This window comes from Pleurodeles waltl, chromosome 6, assembly GCF_031143425.1.
Source record: "Pleurodeles waltl isolate 20211129_DDA chromosome 6, aPleWal1.hap1.20221129, whole genome shotgun sequence".
NCBI classification, from domain to species: domain Eukaryota; kingdom Metazoa; phylum Chordata; class Amphibia; order Caudata; family Salamandridae; genus Pleurodeles; species Pleurodeles waltl.
Window position 1 is genome coordinate 948721999 of NC_090445.1, and position 26153 is coordinate 948748151.

Genomic DNA, 26153 nt, shown 5'->3' on the forward strand with positions numbered 1-26153 from the left:
AGCTTTCCTTGATCCACCTGGTAAAAAGACGCTTTTGAGCGGCTGGCAATTATGCTTGCATTAGTTGATTAGCAATGAAAGGGCAAATCTGTTTGTCGTTGTGTCCATTTCCATGGTTGAAGTGGAATATTAGCTGTTCTGCAGCCCAAAATGTTGATTTTTCCTTTAGGCACCCTGCAAAGAATATGTGCTCAAAGTCAATTGGTCCTATGAGCCGAAAGTTAGAGGGATCAGAGCTGTCTCCTCCATTGTAGAAGGGGGAGAAAATGGAGCCCTTCCATGAGTCTCTTATGAAACCCCAATGTTTGCCATAATATTGCAGAGACTTATACACTAGCCTGGTGGAGAATTAAATATACATGTTAGCCTGAACATGTCTGTTTTTCTCCAAGAATAATGACAACCCATTCTCTTCTTCAATAATCATTGAATTATTAAGTGCTTCCTATCATTGTGCAATTAATACATTCTTAATCACTTTTACATCTTTGTTCATTTGGTGTGATTACAATTAACTCAAGTAATGCTTTCGGCATACCCTTCTAGGTATTTTGAATTATTGCCAACATATTTAGCAGAGACATGGCTGAGGTACCAGCCACATTACACATGTTAGGTAGCATCACTTTGGATGCTCTTGCCTGAGATATTTTGCATTATTATGTGCATTATGTGCAGTTAACTTTCAATTAAAAGGTTTTTCATAACATTTGATGAATACAAATCAACTTTAGCAGGGACTTGAAGCAGATGACCCACCAGCGGCAACAAAAAGCCTACAATCACATCAGAGCCATATACTAGATAGAAAGTGTTATATGGAGACTGAGTTGGCTTGCTCGAATCAGAAGCAACTGATAAATTTGAAACATTCTCCCCAGCATGATGTACGGCTCCATTCCAGTTTTTTTTTTCTTGAATTCTGGGACTTTTACTCTTGCGTATTCCATTATGAAACAGTTTTACAAGTCCCAGAATTCAAAGGAAAAAAACCTGGCTGGGAGGAGCACATCATGCATAGGGCTGGGAAACTTGGCTGCCATGTCTCCTTCTTCTATTGTTTCTGAACAAAGTCTCATATTGGCACTGCAAGGGTGATTAATGCTTGAACTATGAGGTTTGCTCTGCAGGAATCTAAATACTTGTAGATTGTTTCAATGTTTGTTCTTTGCTGACTGGGTGCTTTTTCAAAATGGAGACCACTTACTTGGAAACACAGAATGCAAGAAAAGACATGGACAGAACTTTAGGCCTCTGTATGCTCTGGTTTGCTGGATGGCCTGGTGGTGACTCGACCTGTGAAAACTGATATGATGTTATTGCTCCACACCTTCTGGTGACCATGTTGTGAATCTTACACAAAGAATGCAGATCCCAGATGCAAACGGGTATATAGTGCACTGTTGCCTCGCTATGATAAAGGCTCCACATCAGCTTGTGGCCATTTGTGAAACTGACAAGTGGATGGGACTTGACTTTACTTTTACTATTGCCTGCAGGTAAAGTAAAATGCTGCTTCTATATTCAAACAGAAACAAATAACACTATTGTCTCTTAATTTAAAAATGTTATTTTTACAATTCTGGTCAGTTGTTTTTATGATAGATTTTGAAAACGTAATTCCAAGATAATGAAATGTTCTTTGGGACAACAAGCTATGGTGGTACCTTGCATGCCAAATGTGCAGTAGACAATTAGTGGGAGGAATTCCATTGCAATATCATCAATATGAAACCAGAAATAACCAAATAATTTGTGATATTTGGGAGGACAATCAGGATGGTAATTATAACTTTCTCAGTAAAAAATAAAAATAAAAATCATAAATGATGTATGAAGACAGTTTCAAAGAAACATCTTCTATAACAGGACCATTATCTTCTCTTGAATAGTGAATTAAATCATGCAAAGGTTCAATGGCTAACAAAAAAAGAGTCCGGACAACAGGCTAAGAGGTGTGTGAAAATTACATCATTTGCTTTCACATAACGTGAAATTTTTAGAAAATTATGTGAAATTGCACATAATTAGACGAAAGACAGATTCATCATTTAGCACAATATTTTAGAATAAATGCATCCTTGCATCAATTTGTGATGCAACATTGCATTTTTGAGCTATAAATATTGAATGATACTCACAAGTGGCACAAATGACACCTGTTCATGTAGTGAAGGTATAATGGCATAATATTTAGGCCCATATGTATACTTTTGGACACAAAACTGTGCCAACGCAGCTTTGCGTCAAAATAGAATAGTGCCTGTGTTAAGTCATTCCAAAGCGCCAGCCGAGCGCCAAACTTATGGAATCCCACAAGCCGGCACAAAGGGTGGCCTAATGTCTGGGAAAATGACGTTAGCCGGGTGGGGGTGGCGGTATGGGGGAAGGGGGTTTTGCACCAAAAAATGACTGGTTAGAGGCAAACAAAAAACCTCTAATCAGCCTAGTGTCATTTCCTGATGCAAAACCATCAATACCACATGACTCCTGTCTTAGAAAAGATGGGAGTTATGCCCACCACCTCAATGGCCAGAACAAGGGTCCCCTGGGCATGGCCGTTGCACCCAGTGCCATGCAGGGGGCCCATTTCAGGGCCCCCAATGACACTTTAAAAACAAATACTTACCTCTACTTACCTGGGATGGGCTACCCTCATCCTCTGGTGTTCTTCTGATGTGGGTGGGGGCATTCCTGGGCTTGGGGTGGGCAGCTGTGGGCTCTTTCCATGGTGAATGACACAGGCCTTAAATAATGGTGCTAACCAGGCTTAGTGCCATTATTTAGGCCCGCATCCCCCTATGCACCTTTTTTGCACAAGAGGATAATTAAGGCACTAAGGGCCAGATGTATCAAAGGATTTTACCCATTCTGTGTCTATGGGAAAAAGCTTTCGTACATATGGCCCTAAGACCCTACAGTCTTTTTTGGATGGCTTTCGCCACTCCCCTATGCACCTTTTTTGTACAAGAGGATAAATAAGGCACTAAGGGCCAGATGTATCAAAGGATTTTACCCATTCTGTGTCTATGGGAAAAAGCTTTCTTACATATGGCCCTAAGGCCCTACAGTCTTTTTTGGATGGGAACGCCTACCTTGCATCTCAAGGTGGTATCACACATCCAAAAATTACTTTAACTCCAATTGTTGGCGCTAGACGGGTCTAGCGTCAAAATATAAATATGGAGTTAAATTTGCGCTGAATTAGTGTAAAACAAATGATGCTAATTCAACACAAAGGAAGTATAAATATGCCCCTTAGTTTTTAGTGTAACAAGTGTAACAGGAAACTCTCAAAATTGCATAAATTACCCTGAAATGATTTTAATTTCACCCAGGCCTAAAGAGGGCCACTTTGTCTGTTTCTTATAAACACCTAAAAATAACTAGACATAACTCCTTCATATGCACTAGATCAATAAAATTCATAAGTAGCACTTCAAACATATCTAAAAAATGGAGAGGCTGTTCACGATGGTAACTTACACTTGTGAGCAATTTACATGTGTATTTTACTTTTGAGTAACTTTATTACTTTTGGGTATTCACAAAATCTCAGTGTAAAGCACTGGCAGCTGGTGTTAACAGGTAAAGGGGGTATTACCCTACCAACATCAGGGAGGAGACAAAAGGAAGAGAGTATCAGCAGGAAACAGCTTCGAAAAAGTACTCACTCCTTGGTATTCCTACATGAAATTGATTAAAAATTCAGTTTTTTTGGAGGAAGGGAAACAAAAAAACACAACAAAATGATTGCTTAGTCCGGCCTGATGAGGGGAGAAATAGGTGCAATTATGAGGCACTCCTTTTGAAGAAGGTGTGATTATAAAGGTCTTCACCTTCTCATGGACCTAGATAACAGAGACTCCCAAATCAAGGGTTCTTAGTACAGATGGAAGGTAGGACCCCTTGTGGGTGTTTCCCTGCACAGTGTCTTGTAGGATACGTTGAATTGTTGGTGAATAGTGATCCGAGGCCCTGATGAATGCTCGAGATCCAGATGGGCTTATAAGAATGGGCAGAAACATGTTGGCGTCAACAGGTGACACAAACCATCTATCGTGGTTTCACTCTATAGTTTTAACAATACCTGTGTTCTCCATTGTTAAAGTTCCTCTCCTCCCCTCTCCCTCTGACTTAAGTAGCTTATTCAGATGCTAAATTAAATTTGAATGGCCCTGAGATGGGGCATTAGGGAGAAGGAGGGGCGAAGGGACAGAAGGTAAGGAAGGGTACTAAATAGTTACCCTAAAGATAATGGACGCATGCTGGATACCTCAAAATGAAAGAATCATTAAAAGTAGGTTTCCACACAGCTCAGGGAGCCTCTCTTAATTTATGCATCCTGGGCCTGAGCCAAGCTCACCCATGCCTAAACCTGGCACTGCATATGGCAATGTGCAACATAGGACAGGCTACAACAATCTTGCTCACATCTTTGGGGGACTATGCCAACACACAACCCCCTAGAGTCTAAATGATTGAACTGTGATTTGAGGACCTATGAAGTACATTCAGTAGTGGCTCATGTACATATGGGTGCCCGTGATACTGTGGTTGCACATCTGTAAAGTGTGAAGGGAAAGAGAGAAAGAATATACCTGACATGCATACCTACCTACCTACTCTGTGGTGTGTGTCAGGGAAATATATGTCTTTTGTGTTGATATGATTTTTGATTATGTTTGATGTGCCACCCTCCAAAAAGTCACATGGCATCAAAATCCAGAGCAACCAGCTGACATGCAAAAGGTGACTGTTGGAAAATGTAGCTGTAGTGTGTGTTTTCAGGAAAGACAAATTACACATCAGCAAAACATCACACTGATGCCAAGCATCACAGACAGTCTTTACACTGAGAGTGCTAGCAGAGTCTTTTTCGGAAAAGGTGTGCTTTGCTTTTGAGGTGGCTGAACTTGTGCTCTAGATGCCCTCAATGGCATCTAGAGCACAAGGCATTTCGTCAAAGGCATAAAATTGCCTTACCACCCTTAGCTGTCCTACCAGTGACTGTGTAGTGGCAATAAACTGGTGCACTCTTTATTTGATGCATTAAAGTACCTGATGAAAGCACTAAGACTGTCTTGCCTATGAGAGGCCATTATTGTCAGAGAATACCCCCGGAAAGATTCCAGTAGCCATAAAATGGAGTGCAGCCAGTATTTTAACATAGACCGGAATAATCTGGGAACAGGATGTAGCGGGGTCAAGCTCCTGCTTCCAGTCAACAAGTGTTTCCAGGATAATATCAGGTCAATGTCAGCTTCCCCGTCCATACCAAACATGTTGATCTTTTTCATGTAAACCTTCTCTCTCCACCTCCTCAAATAATTTCTCAATTAAAAAAGGGGCAGACCTACAAAGACAATCACTGACATAGTGGTGCTTGGGTTCCTTTCTTATGGGGTGAGCCTGGCTGTGTTTGGTAGTTGTTGTAATAAGTTTCACCTGGAGATAGATAGTTGAGTCGAGAACAATAATTTATTTAATTTCCGAGTGTGCTGCAAGTGTTGTAATTCTTGTTATGTACATCTCCAGAGTTTGGTTCTTAGTAAAATTTCCAATGTGGTAAAAATAAACATTTCCCCATGTCCACTGATTAAACAGTCTTTTATTTGCAGAGTCATCCGATGATAAACTATCGGTAAAAGTTAAATATTTAGTAGTATTAAAAAATACTAACAATAGTTTAATGTTAAATAGTATTGTGAATTAAATGTATATTTTTATTTTAAATGTAGGATAAAACAGGACAAATGATACAGCACAATAAATGTAAATGGAAAGACATTTTTTAATTACCTTAAAATATATTCTATACCCTTTTTGGAGTTTAATTTAAACTAAATTTAACAAACAAAGTAGAAAACATTTTAGATGCATTAAACATTCATAGAAGTGAGTTATCGGCTTAATTAAAATATATTTATTTAGACTCTATTAAAATGTTTACCTAGATTATTTTTAGTTACAAAATAGGCTGCTAACATGTTTCAAACATGTATTATTATATATGTTTCTGTTAACATTAAAATAAATATCTTTTTAAACTATTTGAAAAAATGTAATTAAATTTAACATTATTTCCTGTTATCTTTTATTTCAAGTTCATACCTCTGTTATGTTCTTTTGGAGGGTGTTGCAGTACCAGTTGTTGGCCATGTGTGGTACTGAATTTACATCAGCGCTAAGGTGGTGTAATTTACCACAGCATTAAGGTGGTGCAATTTACTACTGCTTTGGGTCATTTTTGGTTGTAATAACTTACCTAAAGTGCAGTTTATGGATAGCAATGTGCTTAATCTTTTGTGGGTCCCTCTTTCAACTCCTCCCTGACCATCTCTAAACCCCTCCTTTCTTCTACCCTAACCCGTATAATTCCCTTATTATCCAGCCACTCCCAAGTTAAAGATATACTTATGTGTGTGGAGACTATGCAGTCAGGTCATAGGTCTCCACACAGAAGATAGAAGTGGCAGAAGCGGAAACTCCGCGTCATCTGTGAGTAGCATTTTGTTGTATGTTTTAGTACTATTGTGCTACAAAACATACTGCAAATGCAGTTTGTGAATAGGACCCTATGACCGAAAATGACAATGCCTTTTCAGCATCTAATGAGAAAAGGCCAATGGGGGAAATACATTAAATAATAGATTATAGAACCTGACACATACATCAAAAAATATATGACAATAATCTATTTTAATAAAGCCATTCTGACCAAGCTAAACATTAGGATACACTACCTAAAATAATCCGTTTGGTAATAATTGTTCAATCTTGATTTATAGTGATGCTGGTCTCTAATTACTTTGTTTGGGATGGATATATTACAAAAAATAAATCTTTAGTGAAAGACCCTGTCACAGAGGCATTATTTTAAGATTCAGTACTAGGGAGATATATTTGTAGAAAGGTCTTTATAAAAATAATCTGGTATACCATCTGGACCACATTCGTCCTGAATTTGGAGAATTATCAGCCCTGTAGATTTCATTCAAAGAACTTGGCATAGCTATTATTTTCCTATCAGACTATGAACAAACCAGTAATTTACAAGACAACATAAAATCTTCTCTGCTGTAATTCTGAATGTTTTCATACTTTTGATATAAAGAAGTATAGATGTCAATTAGGGATATACCAATTTAGCCATGTTTTAGAGGTTGGATCACATACACTGGGGCCTGAATAAGAGTGTCTCAGTGCACAGAGTCAAAAAACAACAGCACCTATGCCTAAAAATGGGGGTGACAAATTAAAAAGGAGCACTTTCTCATTTTGCTAACTTAGATGAAAGGTGATGAGCAACATAACTATTCCCTTGGTAGAAGAACCTGGAAAGGCCATCTGCATTGGCATGGTCAGTTCCCGGTCTGTGTTCCACTATAAAGTTGATACTCTCTAGGGACATGGACCACCACAATATTTTTGATTCTCCCCTCTCATATGCCCTAGCCCCTAAAGAGGTCTGTAGTCAGTCTGGGCCCTGAAGTGAGTCCCAAATATGCAGGGTCTCAACTTTGTCTAAACCAAACCACTCAAATGTCAATCTTTCAATGCTGCTCTCTAGGGGGCACTTGCCTGCTAAATAAGGTACCAGGTTGATTCCAACCCTCATCATTAAAACTATTTTTGAAGCATCAGTTTGTACCACAAACGCCTTGTTGTAGTCAGGTACCTCGATGACAGGTACAGGTCACTGTGACTCTTTCAGGGTGTCAAAGGCCTACTGACACTCCTCAGTCGATATGATAATCCATATGATCTTCAAGGCTGCTTTTTAGAAGTCAGCTCTTTCAAGGGGTAACTATTTTGTCATATCAGTTAACAAACCACCAGCAGTACCTTGTCATACCCATGGAAGCTATGAACTGCTTCTGGGGAGAGGGAGGCTGCCAAGCCATAATGGTTTGGCTCTTTGGACTGGAGAGGGTGTACATGCCCATTACTAGGTACATTACAGACCCCTACCCTATCTGGCAGTTTCTGGCCTTGACACTCAGTTCTGCCTACTGTAGACCATGAATATCTTCAATAAGGTGAGTCAGGTGTTCCTGACAGAGGGAACTAAAGGCAGCAACACCATTTAGATTTGCTGCACTGAATTTCTCAAGTGAAGACAACGTCCGATTAACTTCTAAAAGGTGGCAGGGGCATACCTTAATTCAAAGGGCATTACTTTAAATTGCGAAAGCCCTTCGGAACTGAGAATTCTGATCTCTCCTTGGCTCCATCAGTCAGGACTCTCCGCTAGTATCTGGAGGTCAAGTAAAAAAATACTGATGTACTGAAGTCCACCCAGACTCCCAGTTCTGGGATCGACACTTGAGGATAGTCTTGTGCACCAGGACAGCTGGGCTGGACCAGGAATGACTGGAGGGGTCAATGATAACTTTAAAATAAGAAGGAAATACTAAATGAAACCATGCAATACATGAATAATAATATTAAGAAATAAAAGAGAGGAAGACGGTTTTATGACTGTTGGTGATTTGGGGCAGAAATAAATAACTATCAGTCAAACACAACATAAACCTTTTTTCTAATTGGACTATTGCATCCTAGACGATATAATGTTCTTGATAAAAATGGGATATATAAGAGCTGTTTCAAATTGTTTCTATTTAGTTTGACGTAAAGTAAAGAATTTCAGTGTTGTTATTGATATAATTTTATAAAGCGCCCCATCCTCCAAAACATACACAGTACTTAGCTGAGATTGTTGCTCCTACTTTGACAAATTTAATGAACAAGAATATCTCTATGGGTTAGGTCCCTAACAAATGGAAAAAGACTCTGATACTCCCCCTCCTGAATAAACCTTTGCTTAATCCTGATGAAGAGCAAAACTATCACCATAGCTCACTTCTACCCAAGGGGGCCACAATTCTTAAAAGGCATCTTTACGTCCTCCTTTCAGAATTTTTGAATAGGTACGAACTCTTAGGTGAAGCTCAACATGTGTTTAGATCCAACCATAGTATGGAAGAGGCACTAGTGGTAGCCTCATAAAAGATCGGAACCATCATAAAAAATTACAGAATACAGAATTTATGCCTCTCGATTTGTCTACACCTTTTGAAATGGTGAGTCATGATATCCTCACCAAAGTTTAGCCCAAATTGGGATTTGCAGTTCAACTTTAGACCTTTTGGTTTCTTTTCTTTTTAACAGGTAACAGTCAGTCTGTCTGGGGGATTTCAGGTGTTAGCCCTTCTTGTTACCCTTCAGTGTTCCCCTACGTTGTTAATATTTATGTTACCCCCTTAGTGAAAATTAATACATCTTTTGGCTTCTCCACCATTGCATACACAGATGACACACAAATTATTGTATCAGAATAGTTTTGAGGAGGCCACAAAGAGTTTCACAATTTGTATGTGTGAGGTGGCCAAATGCATGGGGCTTAATTGCCTTCAGCTAAATTATGACAAAACTGATATTCTCCTTGTTGTCAAGGACACCTATTTTCCGATCGCTTCTTGGTGACCCTCATCCCTCCTCTCCCCAGTCCAGCGTTGAAGGTCAGAAATTTAGGGATGATGCCTGACTCCAACCTTGTTTTTAGAGACCAGGTTATCACTTTGTCTTGTTTTTTCATATTGAAAATGTTAAGGAAGAGTCTTCCCTTCATCCCGTTTGAATTACAAAAATCAGTCGTTATTGCACTGGTGTTATTTCGGCTGGCTTACTGCAAATCTCTGTATCAGTGACACTTACTAAACTACAGCTTTTACTGAACGCTACTGATCGTCTTTTAAGGAAATTACCTAAGTTGTGCTCAGTGTATCAAGCGTTCGTTGACCTAAACTGGCTCCAGATTAAGAAATGGGTGGCCTTCAAGGCACTTTGTATGGCACAAAAATCCCTTCATTGGATTGGTCCAAATCCTCTGCAGAAGAGTTTCAAGTGGTACAAACCCAGAAGGCACCTGCGCTCAACCGTATCTAGAACTCTGGCAATTCCTAACTGCAAAAAAGTTTCATGGGGAGGCAGGAGCTTTGTGTACTTCACATGCAAGTTATGCAACGTACTCCACTTGGATCTTAGAACGCAGGTGAATTTAGCTCGTTTTAGAAAGCATCTTAAAACACTATTTAAGGCCGGCTTGTTCGGTGCTATCTACCTGTACTTGATGTCAGCGTCAAGACACCTCCGGCCATTTATCGCACTTTATAAAAATGTTGTCAATATAAGCAATGCATGCATAAAGTCACAGTATTGCTCCTGGTTTTTATATCGTGCAATTTGCTATAGATATTTTGTTTACTATTTTCACCTCCGGCTCAGTTTTGACATTGTAAACACTTCAAAGATACTTGTGATCAATACCGTGGTTACTAACACAGATGGATAATTGCATTTAAGATTCATTTGGTTCAAATCCCATTTGACATTTTTCTGTTATCAAGGAAATTCACGTTCTGAGCTTCAGAGGGTGAGATCTATAAAGTGACTGACAAAACCTTCACAGTTAATTGTGAAAAGATTCGAGTGGAAAATCTTTGCAAATTTGTAAGTGTAATAATCTGGATTTTCCAACACCCCTAAGGATGTCAACCTGCGTTTCACTCATGAATGCCAGATTACAGTTAGATAATTGAAAATCATTGTGAGCTACTGAAGTCTTAGCAACTTGTGCATTGCTACCAGACACCTCTACTACCAACTTCATTGACTTTAGGCCTTATGTCCAAAGTTCCAGATACTGTGGTTTTAACAAAATATTTTGACTAGGGGCACATTTACAGGGCTGCCATGGGTATCAGAAAGGGGTTGGTGTTTGGAAATGAATGAACATTTGTACATATGAATGGGATATATGTGTATGTGTGACTGATAGCCTGTGTCGTATGCTCTTGTGGCACAGGACATACCTTTCACCATATGTGACACCATTATATGTATAACACAAACATACAACCATTTTTTTAACATGAGAGAAATTTAAAGTGCCAAAACGTTCATACCATGGAGCATTTCTCTGCACTTTAAATTCCCCCCAATGAAAAAACAACTGTTTTTTTCAGTTATAACTATGACACAGTTTTCTCCTGCCCACTGGGAGCTAGAGGCCTGCTGCTTGTAATTGCAACAATTTGAAAAAAGTATTTGAGAAAATGAAAATGAAAAGTTAACTTAATCCTTAAGGTAACTTTTCATTTTAATTTTCTCTGATTTAAAAACATTGAAAAACATCGTTTTGTTCTCACCTCCTCCTATTATCAAGCTCTGCTTTCTGCAGCCTGATGAAAATGATGCAAAATAAACTCAACATTCCCTCAAAATTAAAAGTAAAAATATGACCCTGTCCTTGTTTAAAAATGAACTCAAGGCTGTGAGCTATTCTAAAGGTGTCTGAGAGCTACTGATAGCTCGCGATGGACTGGTTGGAGACACCTGGTCCAAGCGCTCGAACCCAGCGACATAGTTGTTTGCTCTTCTGATAGTGGTGGTCACTATAGCTATGTCCACCAGCTCTGGGCTATACTCTGTGCATAACGTCCATTAATAACATCCTTTTGTTATTTTCAAAGAGGAAAACTGTTTTCTGGCTCCTGTTCTGTAGGCCCAGCCTTTCAGCGTTGTGCAACCATCCAATTTACTTAATGTTTCTCCAGATCTACGTGTACCAACTGGGTGTCTTTTCACTGGTACTTCATTCAAGATTATCAGAAGTGCATACTTTTTGTTTTAAGGTAAATGTGCCATTTCTTGGCTAATTCTTTGCAAGCAATATAATTTTTTTCTCCACATTCAGCATGGCACTGTGGCACTTTCAAATATCTAATGAAGATCCCATCTGTTCAATTTGTGTTTCTGCTTGTGACCTGGACCTTGTAGGCCTCGGTCATTAGTAAATCCCTATTTTTTCCTGGTAACAGCCCACTGTTCCATTTTATTTTGGCATTTTTTCTGATAAATTAGTTTTTGTGTTATGAGTATTTTCTACAGATGTCCCGTGCAGTGATTTTCTAATCACATTATATTTAGGACATTTCAGGGGGCCAGAAGGTCGATTAGGGCATTTAGACTAGATTTTTTTTTTTTTAAGGACTGCGCTCCTGACTTCCCTAATGGAATGATGGAACAATGTATTACTTGGTTTTCTACCTTTGTATGTGCACACAGGTGATTCTTTTTTTATAGACTTGTGATCACAACCACTAGGCACTGTTTTTCTATGTATAAATGTTTGTGTACTTTAATTAAATCACACATTTCATTTTTATTGTTATTGGATACCATTGATAACTCTAATCTAATTCAATCCTTGTGGCCCCTCATATTCAAACTTGGCACCAAAACGTTGAACACTACAAAGCTCATCATATACTAGGAATTGCTCATTTTTTTTAAATTTGCTTTTAAAGGACAGGCATTTACTGTGGTTTCCATGATTGGGGAAGCATCCCATGATTTTACTGATTATATCTATGCAGCCTAGTTAGTCTGCTGCCAATCAAGGCTGTGGCCTGACTTTTGCTTTCTGATACATGAAGCATGGAGTTCAGAATATAGGCACCCATCTCCTTCCTGAAGGTCACTTCGAGTTTCCATTCCCTTGACTACAGTCCTTTATGAAGGATTCTTTTGTTTTACAACCAAAGATGACATATAGAATTGGCTTAATTCAAGAAACAGAGTCACAAATATACATTCCTTCTTTGCTGAATAGGATATGATTCCAGACTAGACACACAACAACTGGCTGCAATGGCATCTGTGGAGAAAGAGGCAAGGTAGAGAACACAGAAGGTTATGCAATAGAAGACAGATAGATCATTTACACCCCTATCAAGTACCCTGCCAACATCGCACTTCATAATTTAAAGGGGGCTACCCAACCCCTATAAATCAAAGCGCTACTCATAAACCCTTCTCACATTCAGGTAGAATAGGGCCAGATGTATGAAAGGATTTTACCCATTGTGTGTCTATGGGAAAATGTGTTCGTACATATGGCCCTTAGTCATAACAAACTAAATGGATTATATCAGAGAGAACCTATAGGCATTCCCTTCACGTTGAGGTACAGATAAAAAGGTCTTTAGCCCACTGCCATAAATAAGCTGCCCCCACTGTTAGTCATGCGATGGCCTGGTTATGTGGATGGTAGCCATTCAAGATGCAAGTAGTTCAACTTTGGATGGACTAATACGGTCTAGCAGAATCTTGCAAACAGCTGCCTAAAACGTCAGATAATATGTCTGTCACAGCATCAATTAGTTAAATGATCTACAAAAGAAAAAATATTGGATCAACCAAAATGGTGAAGGACCTAATATGGCACATGGAGAGTTCAATACAGCGTGTGAAGCCACATTGTTAGATGCAAGATAAGAAAGTGTAGAAAGAGCTAAGAAAGTGTAGTGAGAGAAGGCAGGGCTTCCAATCTTCTATCAGTAGGCTCACAGGATCAGAAATGCACCACTACCAAAATTTGGCACACCCAGTCCCCCCTTCACTTACAAATGGAGCTGAAGACCATTATCTTCAAGCAATTTATAGTTTATACTTCCTCCTTGTATAAATTTGTCTGAATGCTGGTCAATCTCTTAGAATACCCCTTGTCCTTTGAAGTTCCTATCTCTACATCACCATTAGTCTACTTCTGCTATCCTAAATATACATAACCGAATTCTGTTTCCATATATGACCATCTTTGCTGCTTGAGTTGCACTCCACTTGATCATTAATAGAAGCGTGCATATTATTAATTAACTTAAAATTAATGATCATCAACTATAAAAAACGAAGGCATGCTAGATATTTGTAAAATCACACTCTAACAACTCAAAGTAATAATTCTGAAGTAGGTGAAGACGAGGCTCTAATGCCCTTAGTAACCAATCATGGATATAAAGTGCTAGATAAATTCAACTACAGTACATTACAGTACAGTACAGAAATAGCATGGCTTGAACAATTACCATTTTGTCTGCAATCACAGCAAAACCACACATGGTTGTAAGTCAATAGGATTCTGGTGAAAACAAGCACATAGGTGGTCATTCCAACCTCAGAGGTAAAAGGCGCTTACCGCCGTTCAGAAGACCGCCATAACACCGACGCGGCTGCGGTAAACCGCCACGGTCATTCTGACCCACAACAGGCAAACCGCCAAAATACAGACATCCACAAAAGTCCGCCACACCAAAGGGCAGCGAGAAACTGGCGATGACCAAACCTCCGCCGTCACGCCAACAGAAATACGCCCACACTATCACGACACACGAATCCACGCGGCGGTCTTTCAACCGCGGTATTCCATTGGTGGTACGCACCGCCACGCTCAAAATACACACACACTTACAAAATACAACCACATTGGACAATTCAAAATACACACACCTGAGACACATACACACACCACTCCCACACACCCAATTAAATATAAAATACACACCCACATCACCCACAAACCTCCACTCCTAGAGATTCACGAACACGCACCGAGAAAAGACATCCGAGCACCCAGACACCCAATTCACTGTCACCCAGCAATCTTTGCACGCACTTCACACAACACAACAATACACATCACCACACTTAGCACCACACAATCCACCCTACACATCACCCACACCACCCCATGGCACCGCAAAGACACCCCAGGTTCTCTGATGATGAACTCAGGGTCATGGTGGAGGAAATTGTACGAGTAGAGCCACAGCTGTTCGGGGCACAGGTGCAGCACACCACCATTGCCAGGAAGATGGAGCTATGGAACAGAATAGTGGACAGGGTCAATGCTGTGGGACAGTACCCAAGAAATCTGGACGACATCAGGAAGAGGTGGAACGACCTACGGGGGAAGGTGCGTTTCATGGTATCCAGGCACAACATCGCGGTGCAGAAGACTGGCGGCGGACGCCTACCTCCTCCCCCAGAATTTACAACATGGGAGGAGCAAGTCTTGAACATCCTGCATCCTGAGGGCCTCGCAGGAGTAGGCGGAGGAATGGACTCTGGTAAGGCAAATCTTAACTTCTTCTTCCCCCCACCCCACCTGCATGCCAACTCATACCCCCACCCTTACCCTCACCCCCATCACACCTACTCCTTGCAACTGTCTCACCATCACAACCCACCCATCCCAACACCTAGCCCTGCATGCGTCCACAAAGCATGGACACCCATCACCTAAGCATGCCCACTGCACATACACATACAATCCCCCCCCCAACCACCGTCACAACAGCCCCCACAAAGGAATGCCAGCACTGGGGTACACGGGCACCCACCCATTGCACGCTATGACACACACAGAAGCAATAACCATACTTTTATACCCCTGCAGGCCCCGAACGCCACGTCACCGCGCAGGAGGGTCCACAAATGTCCACTCCACCCCCAGAAGAGGCCCACAGTGAGGACAGCAGCTCTGTCTCCCTGGATCTAGATGACCAGCCCGGTCCACCGGGGACCTCGGGACAGTCGGTTCCCCTCACACAGCCACAGGCCACAGTAGACCTTCCCCCCTCTGGGAACACCAGCACAGCACCCACCCAGCGGGCCCATACCTCTGTCCCCAGGACACGTCAATCAGCGGTGTGTCCACCACAACAGGGAACCCAGGCTAACCCACCACCCCAACAACAACAGGGACCTGGGGGCAGTGGTAGTGGGCACACGGTCCAGGGGACAGAGGCCCAGGGAAACAGGGGAACTGGGAGGGCTGCTGTGCGACAGGGGGGGGACAGGCCCAGGGAACCCACTCTCCACGAGGCCCTCTCCTCCATCATGGGAGCATACCACCGCTCCCAGGAGACGATGGCGACGGTCCTGGCCAGGTTTCAGGAGATCCAGCTTCTGCAGGAGCAACAGTATATGGGGTTCAGGGAGGAACTAAGAAACATCAGTTCCGCCATGGGTACCATCGTAGTGGCCCTGAATGAGGTAGTCACGACATTGCGGGACACTGTGGCACCTCAAAGGGCCCCTGACACTAGCCTGCACCAAGAACTGCCTACCACCTCCGCTGGCGCTAGTGGACAGGAGGCCCCGACACAAGACCAACAGGCCACCAGAACCCCAACCCCTGCAGAAGGAGAACCACCCCGCAAGCGGGCCCTGAGATCCAGGAAGAAGACAGCGTAAGATGTCAAGACCCCCGCCAGCAAAGGATACCGCCCTGATTGTCATCCCACTGTCCCACATTGTCACCCTGTCCAACCTTAAACTGCCCCTGCTCCACTTCCCACAGGCATTTGGACAATGCACCTGTGAAACTGATAGTCTGGACTTTGCCATGGACAATCCTCCACCATCACCCCTCACCGATTTGCAACCACCCATCCAATTTAGAGCACTTGAATAAAAACACTTATTGCACAAAACAATCTGGAGTCTGGCTGTGATTTAGAACAAATGTATTAGACATGACCGTGCCAAAATGTTCATTCACATTGTGATGCCAACAAACCGCTGTCACACAGCTGTAGTCCATGGGGAAACAAAGCAGATGTCACGCAGTGGGGCCCACATCTCTGAAAACGGAAGGGAAAGTCACAACACAGTTACCATACACTGGGGGAAAAAGTCAGACAGTAGAGAGGTAGGAGTCATTAAGTAAATGTAATATGCCGGTGTCTACTCTTACCTGTGTGTCACTGAAAATACTGCTGTATTACTGTGTTCCTGTTCTCTATGTCGTCCTCTTCGGCTTCCTCCTCTTCACTCTCCACAGGCTCCACAGCTGCTACAACACCACCATCTGGACCATCCTCCTGCAGAAAAGGCACATGGCGGCGCAAAGCCAGGTTGTGAAGCATACAGCAGGCCACGATGATCTGGCACACCTTCTTTGGTGAGTACATTAGGGATCCACCTGTGATATGGAGGCACCGGAACCTGGCCTTCAGGAGGCCAAAGGTTCGCTCGATCACCCTCCTAGTCCGCCCATGGGCCTCATTGTACCGTTCCTCTGCCCTTGTCCTGGGATTCCTCACTGGGGTCAGTAGCCAGGACAGGTTGGGGTAACCAGAGTCCCCTAATAGCCACACCCGGTGCCTCTGGAGTTGACCCATCACATACGGGATGCTGCTATTCCGCAGGATGAAGGCGTCATGCACTGACCCAGGGAACTTGGCATTAACATGGGAGATGGACTGGTCAGCCAAACACACCATCTGTACATTCATGGAATGATAACTCTTCCGGTTCCTGTACACCTGTTCACTCCTGCTGGGGGGGACCAAAGCAACATGTGTCCCATCAATGGCACCTATGATGTTGGGGATATGTCCAATTGCATAAAAATCACCCTTCACTGTAGGCAAATCCCCCACCTCAGGGAAAACGATGTAGCTCCGCATGTGTTTCAGCAGGGCAGACAACACTCTGGACAACACCTTGGAAAACATAGGCTGGGACATCCCTGATGATATGGCCACTGTTGTTTGAAATGACCCACTTGCTAAGAAATGGAGTACTGACAGCACCTGCACTAGAGGGGGGATCCCTGTGGGTTGGCGGATGGGTGACATCAGGTCTGGCTCCAGCTGGGCACACAGTTCCTGTATAGTGGCTCGGTCAAGCCTGTATGTCAGTATGACATGTCGTTCCTCCATTGTCGACAGGTCCACCAGCGGTCTGTACACGGGAAGATTCCTCCATCTCCTCGCATGTCCCAGCGGACGGTGCCTATGAAGGACAACAGCGAGCACAGAGTCAAGCAACCCACCGGTACGTAACCACAGCTTGCACATAACACGATTCCCAATGCATTGAATGGCTTGTATGAGTGTTGGTGCATGGCCTAGGTATGTGTGACACAGTTGGTAATTAGGCCATGTGGGCCCTTGAAATGGCGGCTGCCTGACCTGAGAAGTGCGACAGTGGGATGTGAGGTCAATGCGCTGGCGTGGCACACCGCAGCGGTAGGCGGTCGAAGACCGCGGCGCTAAGCCGCATTGGTTAACATTGAACCCTATGGGTTTCAGGAGCCAATGACGATGTGCGCCGGCAGTCGCGGTACGCACCGCCGCGGTACGCACCGCCACAGGCATGACCGCCATTTTCTATCTGCTTAATCACTCGATACCTGATCTTCGACAAGAGAGGACCTACACTGCAAGTGCTGCTGTGACCTGTGGATGGGGTCCTCCCCCAGTATGCGCTACTCTACGGTCCTCCAGACCAACAGGTAAGTACACTGGGACCATGCTTAGTGGGCAATGCCTGGGTTGAGTGGGGTGGATGAAAGATGGTGGGGAGGGGAGCGATTGAGGCATGCATCAAACGACAGATGAGAGCATGTGCCACATGGCAAGGATGGGGATGGGAGGCCACTCACATCGAGCATGCAGAAGGTGATGACAATTTTTCTCTCCCTGTACATGTCACATAGGTCAGCGCCCACCAGAAAGTCGCGATTTGGCGTTCCATCGACAAGGACGTCCGGACCCTGGGGGTCCACAACAGACGGGGCACCCACTGCCGAAGAGGTGGGAGGACATCTGACGCTGGAGCAGGAAGACGGCGGAGGCTCAACTGGGGATGGCCTCCCAACGTAGGAGTGGTGCCAGTCGTCATTTGACCCCCCTGATGTCCCGGACCCTGGCAGTGGCCTACCCCTATTTGGATGGGCGCGTGAGGACATCACAGCTGACACAAGGGGGTGAGTACAAATACATTCTGCTGACTTTGCGCGCAGTGGAGGTGTCTGGGTGGGGGAGGAGGGCTGTGGGTATCCCTAGGCCAGGGCGATTTCTGTAGGCTAGGCCCCTCCGTAAGGCATGGCCCTGTGCCCCCGCCCCCCACCTCTGTAGGGTGCCAAGTACAGATATCCATGGTCCTGTGTCATCTATGTGTGCAGTTGTCGTCCATAGGCTTGTAGGCCATGTCCCACGGATTGCGTAGTGGACCCCAAGTGCGCGGCGTAGTGCAGGGGGCTTCTGTGTCTGTCTTGTCCACCAACGGTAGCCGTAATCCATGCACTCAACATGTCTTTCTCCTCCCTCCCTTTTTTGTGGTCTTCCTGTTCATAAGTGCATTAGCATCATCAGGCGGAGGAGAAGTGGCATCGGAGCACGAGGGAGCTGCATCTCACATGGCCATGGCGGGCCATGCAACAGAATCGGATTTCACCAGTGAGACGGAGGGCGAGGGGAGCTCCACAGCGGGGACTCGTGCTGATGTCAGTGACAGCGACTCGTCCTCTGAAGGGAGCTCCCTTGTGGTGGCGGCAACATCCGTGCCCCCCGCAACAACAGGTACAGACCCCATCCAGCGCACCAGCAGCGCCCTCCCAGCAGCCCCTCAGCATTTGCCCCATGCCCGCTCACCCAGGAAGGTGGGCATCTCCTTCGCCCCAGGCACCTCAGGCCCTGCCCCTGTCGCCCCTGCTGTCCTCAGTGAGGAGGTCATTGACCTCCTAAGGACCATCATTGTTGGGCAGTCTACCCTTTTGAATGCCATCCAGGGTGTACAAAGAGAGGTGCACCAGAGTAATGCATACCTGGAGGGCATTCATTCGGGTCAGGCTGCCCATCAGCGATCGTTCAACGCTCTGGCCTCAGCACTGACGGCAGCAATTGTCCCTGTCTCTAGCCTCCCCCCTCCAACATCCTCCACCCAGACCCAATCCCCTGTACCTCTGCCTATCCCAGACACACCTACAGACCAGCCTGCACACACCTCAACAACCAAGGGAAGCTCATCCAGACATAAGCACCACACATCACACAAGCATTCACACAAGCAACATCCACATGCAGACATACCAACAGCCACTGCCTCCACTGTGTCCCCCTCCTCCTCGTCTCCCTCCTCCCTCCCTGTGACGTCTCCACTCACACTTGCATGCACAACATCTTCAGCCACTACGTCCATCACCAGCACACTCACCAGAACACTCCGCACATGTGCAGTCACCACCCCCACTACCATTTACACGTCCCCTGTGTCCTCTCCAAGTGTGTCTGCCACCCCCTCCTCCAAACTACACAAACGCAGGCAGCCACCCACCCAACAGCCATCCACCTCACGACAGCCTCCAGCCCAAGCACCTGCACCCAAAGACACCAGACTTCACACTACTACAACCACATCCTCTTCCTCCACTCCTATATCCACTACACCTACCTGTCCCTCTCTTTCCAAATTGCTTTTCCTTTCCAAACTTGACCTCTTTCCTACAACTCCCCCACCCCATCCATCTCATAAGACTCCAATCAGCACCTCAGCCACCACAAAACCGGGACCAGTGAAGACTGTTGTCCATGGACTGTGGAGTCCCCCACCCTCAAGGGCATCCAGTTCAGCTAGGAGCCACAGCACGGCCAGCCCACTATCCTAAGATTGCCAGTGCCCGGCGCGAGCGACCAAAGACCCCAGGGACAAAAATCCCTACATTGGCTCCGGCAGGAAGTCAGGTGCCACCTGGCACACCGCCAAAGGTGGGAAAGGGCCACAAGCGTGCAGGGAAGGGTGGGAAGGGCAGCACGCCCGACAAGTCCGGCAGCAGGCCAGCTGGCCAGGAGGGCCCCACTAGCCCCATCCCAGGTGTGCAGGAGGACACACACAGGCCCGGTACTGCAGCCCAGGAGGGCCCCGCAAGCCACCAGACAGATGGGCAGGAAGGCCAGCCACATGTCAGGACACTCATCTCAAGCACCGCTCCGCTGGGCACCGCCGTCTCAAGCACTGTTGAACAGGGCACCGCCGTCTCAAGCACCGCTGAACAGGGCCCTTCATCTCAAGCACCGCTGAACAGGGCACCACCGTCTCAAGCACCGATGAACAGGGCACCGCCGTCTCAAGCACCGCTGAACAGGGCACCGCCGTCTCAAGCACCGCTGAACAGGGCCCTTCATCTCAAGCACCGCTCCGCTGGGCACCGCCGTCTCAAGCACTGCTGAACAGGGCCCTTCATCTCAAGCTCCGCTGAACAGGGCCCTTCATCTCAAGCACCGCTGAACAGGGCCCTTCATCTCAAGCACCGCTCCGCTGGGCCCTTCATCTCAAGCACCGCTCCGCTGGGCCCTTCATCTCAAGCACCGCTCCACTGGGCACCGCCGTCTCAGGAACCGCTGAACTGGGACCTTCATCTCAAGCACTGCTCCGCTGGGCCCTTCATCTCAAGCACCGCTCCGCTGGGCCCTTCATCTCAAGCACCGCTCCACTGGGCACCGCCGTCTCAGGAACCGCTGAACTGGGCCCTTCATCTCAAGCCCCTCTCCGCTGGGCACTGCCGTCTCAGGAACCGCTGAACTGGGCACTTCATCTCAAGCACCGCTCCGCTGGGCACTGCCGTCTCAAGCACCACTGAACAGGGCCCTTCATCTCAAGCACCGCCGAACTAGGCCCTTCATCTCAAGCACCGCTCCGCTGGGCACCGCCGTCTCAGGAACCGCTGAACTGGGCCCTTCATCTCAAGCACCGCTCCGCTGGGCACCGTCGTCTCAGGAACGGCTGAACTGGGCACTTCATCTCAAGCACCGCTCCGCTGGGCACCGCCGTCTCAAGCACCGCTGAACAGGGCCCTTCATCTCAAGCACCGCCGAACTAGGCCCTTCATCTCAAGCACTGCTCCGCTGGGCCCTTCATTTCAAGCACCGCTCCGCTGGGCACTGCCGTCTCAGGAACCGCTGAACTGGGCCCTTCATCTCAAGCACCGCTCCGCTGGGCACTGCCGTCTCAAGCACCGCTGATTAGGGCCCTTCATCTCAAGCACCGCTGGCCCATTGGCGGAAGGGGCATGCCCGCATCTGTGTCGGGCAGGGCTGCACGAAGCACTCTGGGCACTAGTCCCCCTCCAGTACCAGTGGAGACTGTTATCCACTTGAGAGACTGTGGCTTTGCACTCCCCAGGATGGCACAGTGGGCAACCCACCCACTGTAGAGACTTGAGAGACTGTGGCTTTGCACTCCCGAGGATGGCACAGTGGGCACCCCACCCACTGTAGAAACTTGAGAGACTGTGGCTTTGCACTCCCCAGGATGGCACAGTGGGCAACCCACCCACTGTAGAGACTTGATAGACTGTGGCTTTGCACTCCCCAGGATGGCACAGTGGGCACCCCACCCACTGTAGAGACTTGAGAGACTGTGGCTTTGCACTCCCCAGGATGGCACAGTGGGCACCCCACCCACTGTAGAGACTTGAGAGACTGTGGCTTTGCACTCCCCAGGATGGCACAGTGGGCACCCCACCCACTGTAGAGACTTGAGAGACTGTGGCTTTGCACTCCCCAGGATGGCACAGTGGGCAACCCACCCACTGTAGAGACTTGATAGACTGTGGCTTTGCACTCCCCAGGATGGCACAGTGGGCACCCCACCCACTGTAGATACTTGAGAGACTGTGGCTTTGCACTCCCCAGGATGGCACAGTGGGCACCCCACCCACTGTAGATACTTGAGAGACTGTGGCTTTGCACTCCCCAGGATAGCACAGTGGGCACCCCACCCACTGTAGAGACTTGAGAGACTGTGGCTTTGCACTCCCCAGGATGGCACAGTGGCCATGGAGGCCCCTGGTGGATCTGGCGTCGTGGACTCATCTGGCTGAGGTGCCCCCCCTTCCCTTCCCCCTGAGGTGCCTGTAGTTTTCCTATCTGATGCCCCTGCAGTGTTCTCTCCGTTGGAGGCAGGTATCCTGTGTGGGCTTTGCCCATGTCTTTTGGCCCAGTGGCCCACGAACAATGGCTGATGGACATATCGGACTGGACAATTTATGTATATTAAGTTATAGATGTGTGATACATTTTATACTCAGTCTTACAATATAATTCTATATTTATAATCATTTCCCTTTGCCTTTGCATTCTTCCGGGGGGGTTTGGGGGTGTAACTGTGATGTGTTGCTATGCATTGATGTGTGTGCTGTAGTGGGTGAGGGTGAGGGTGGGTGTGTCGCATATGTGTGTCCCCGTAATTTTTTGTCTCCCCCCTCCCCTGTGTCGTAGGTGCAGTACTCACCGTTGTCTTCTGCGCCGGCGTTCGTGCTCCTGGTAGAGGAGCAGGAAGACAATGGCTGGTAGGATGTGTAGTTCGGGTTCCATGCTGTCCAGATTCCTCGTGGGGTGTATGGAGGGGAGCGTTTTCCGTATGAAATGTCTGTTTCCGCCGTGTTTTTATCGGCGGAGCTACCGCCCCGGAAAAGGTGGCGGATTGGTGGTTTGTGATAGGGTGGGCGGTACATTGTCTCCCGCCTGTCTGTTGCCGGTGACCGCCGCGCTGTTTGATTGTCCTGCCGTGGCGGGCGGTGTGTTAAAGTGGCGGTCTCTGTTGGCGGTTTCTGCCAGGGTCCGAATTGCATTTTTTTTACCGCCAGTCTGTTGGCGGTTTGACCACCGCTTTAACACCGACCGCCAGGGTTGGAATGACCCCCATAGTGCCAGATGTACTATTGACTGCTCACAAAATACTGGTCCTGAATTGCCACCAGTATTTTTGTGATTAGTAGATAATTTTGCAAACCAAGCTATGTACAAGTAGGTTGGTTCAGAAGAATTCATATTCAGGTCAACCAACCTCATTAATATTCATGAGTTGAGTCATATCTTGTGACTCACTACAAGTGGAGAACATCACAGGGATGGTGGTCTGCTGAAGTAAGCAGATTACCATATATTTTTATATTTCCTTCCTTGAAATAAAACTTTTTTGTTTGGAGATTGACAGTGGTCCCACAGACCATTTTTTTATCATTCACGAAGAGGAAGTGGTTGTAAAAGGACCCCTTCCCTTTTGCAAATGGGTAATCACTGTGCCTCGGGAGTTGGTAACATTTCAATGTTTTGAAACTGGATTTTGGCCACAAAACATTGATACATATGATATTGATTCAGTATTTGGAAGAGGTGGCTAATAATGCCCTTTCTTGATACCAAATAGCTATCCATTCGGAATCCCATTTTACGAGACAGAAAACCTTTACTGACTCCTAAAACAAGATTGGTAAATAGCAAAAAGCATTTGAACAGTTTCAGACAATGGTTCGGAGTATTTGCAACCATTAAAGTGCTTTGTACCTCTGTCCCTTGGTTATTCTAAGTTTAAAACGTTTATAAGGATAAATGGCCTATCAGGTTCATGTTCAGGGCCACATGTGATAACTATCTTGTGAATACCAGTCTCCCCAGAATAGCCTAAGCACACTGCTTCAAATGGAGCTTGATGCTCAAGAAAATGTGCCTCCCGTGTCAGAGCCATCTCGCCCTTCAGCAAAAGGTGCAAGTAGCAATTAGTTTTGTACCCAAAAGGGAGGCAGACGCTTGTATAAACTCCTTCTGTTTTACATATTATGCAGATGGAAAATCAGCCCCATTTAATTTTTGGAGGTGACCGAGAGTGTCCAAGGACCCTGAATGACATGTACAATGTGAAAGGGCCCACATTGTGTGCATCACCGTAAGAACATTTACAATGTGAAAGGGTCAACATTGTGTGCATCAATGTGAGAAACTATGAAGAGTGGCACTACCCACACTTCTGAAGAGCTATAAGAATCTGTAAGTAGATACTAATGATAAGATTTAAGAAATGACCAGTGTGATGGAAAAACAGATAGAGTGGTGTATTAATAATAGGGTTATGGCCCTGGAATGTGGTCCTTTCTTGGTACGGCAAACAGATGTGATTCCGATTGTAAGAAAATGCCTCTTTTTGTAATAAACATCACCATATTTCTGGACTGTTTTTTTTACTCTGGGCACTGAGACTTTGCCAACCAGGCACAAGTTTATGTGCTTTGAACCCTATGTCAAAATTAGATATACTTCTTCTTGACACATTTAACTTACATGTAAGTCCCTAATATGTCGTACACAGTGTACCTAGGATCTGTGTGTTAAATGACACTAGTGGATTGCTGCACATGTTGTGCCACAACTAAAGTGACAATGCAAAATATGACTACAGGCCTGACACCAGTAACTTGACTGAGCAGGTATAAACTGTGAAATCAACATGTCAAATTAACCCCTTTTGAAAGGCCTAAACCCACATTTTAAGTTTTATTAATTCACCCCTAAGCAGACTTTAAATGGCCATATGGCATGGTGCATGGTATTTTAAAGTAGGACATGTGAAAGATTAGTGTTAAACATGTGCTTACATGAAAAGGCCTAAAAAGCTACTTTCAGTGTAGCCAAGTTAGATGTTCCATAGGAAAGCATTGGGATACTTTATTAAAGATAATAAAGTAAAGAAAATTAAAAGTCAATTCATAGTCTTTTTAAAAAAATATGTATTGCAAATCCAATTATTGGTAAAGTTGGATTTTTAACAAAGGTGCTTCTGCAAATTTCCTTTAGCTTGCCCATTTGCCTAAGCTTCTAACTAACACCCTGGAGCTGAATAGCTCCTTGATTTGGTGGGAATTAGCCACCAGAGCTGAGCCAAAGGGCTTGAGTGTGGGGAGTGTTCTGTTCCTCTAACATGATGATCATCTGGATAGTGCCTAGAAATTCATTGGTCAATTTATAATTAGGCACACAGAGGTTTGGCAGTGTATTGGCAGGGTGATGTAGTCATTTAGTCAGTCACCTTCATTGCATCTCCACTCAACAAATTAAGAAATGATTGCCAACCCAAAGGGGGATTATCTTTTTGAAAATAAAAAAGACAATGCTCCTCTCACCATGGAAACCCTCTCCCATGGCGAGTTGAGCATTTCATAGTTTTTACTGCCCATCACCGCTAGGGCTTTCCTGGCGGTGACAGACAGTAAAAAAACATCTAAATTAAGTGTTGGAACCAGAGATGAACCTCTGACTGCCCTTACTCTGTCAGGCCATCAGAGGGGTTTAATCACAGTGGGGATGGACTAGTTTCCCCTGTGACTAAACGAAAGGTCCACCTCCATTTAAATCGGATGGGTGGACCACAGTCCTGCAACGGAATATCCATACCACAAGGATATAAATCAAGCCCTTAATTATGTTTAAAGGTCTTGTGATAGGCAGATGTAGCCCACACCATGGCCTGTCTGCTCCATTGCCCTTCTAGTCAGGCTGGCACCAATCCTAAAGGAAATAGAGCTGTCCCCAGTACCCGTTTTCACTGACCATAGGGAAGAGTGTGCTCATTTCCCTGGCAACACCTCTATGATGGACACAGGCGTTCTGCAAACAGGAGGGATGGTTTTGCCATGTTAGACTTAGACGGAGAGGGGCATAGTGGATTGTTTGCAGTAG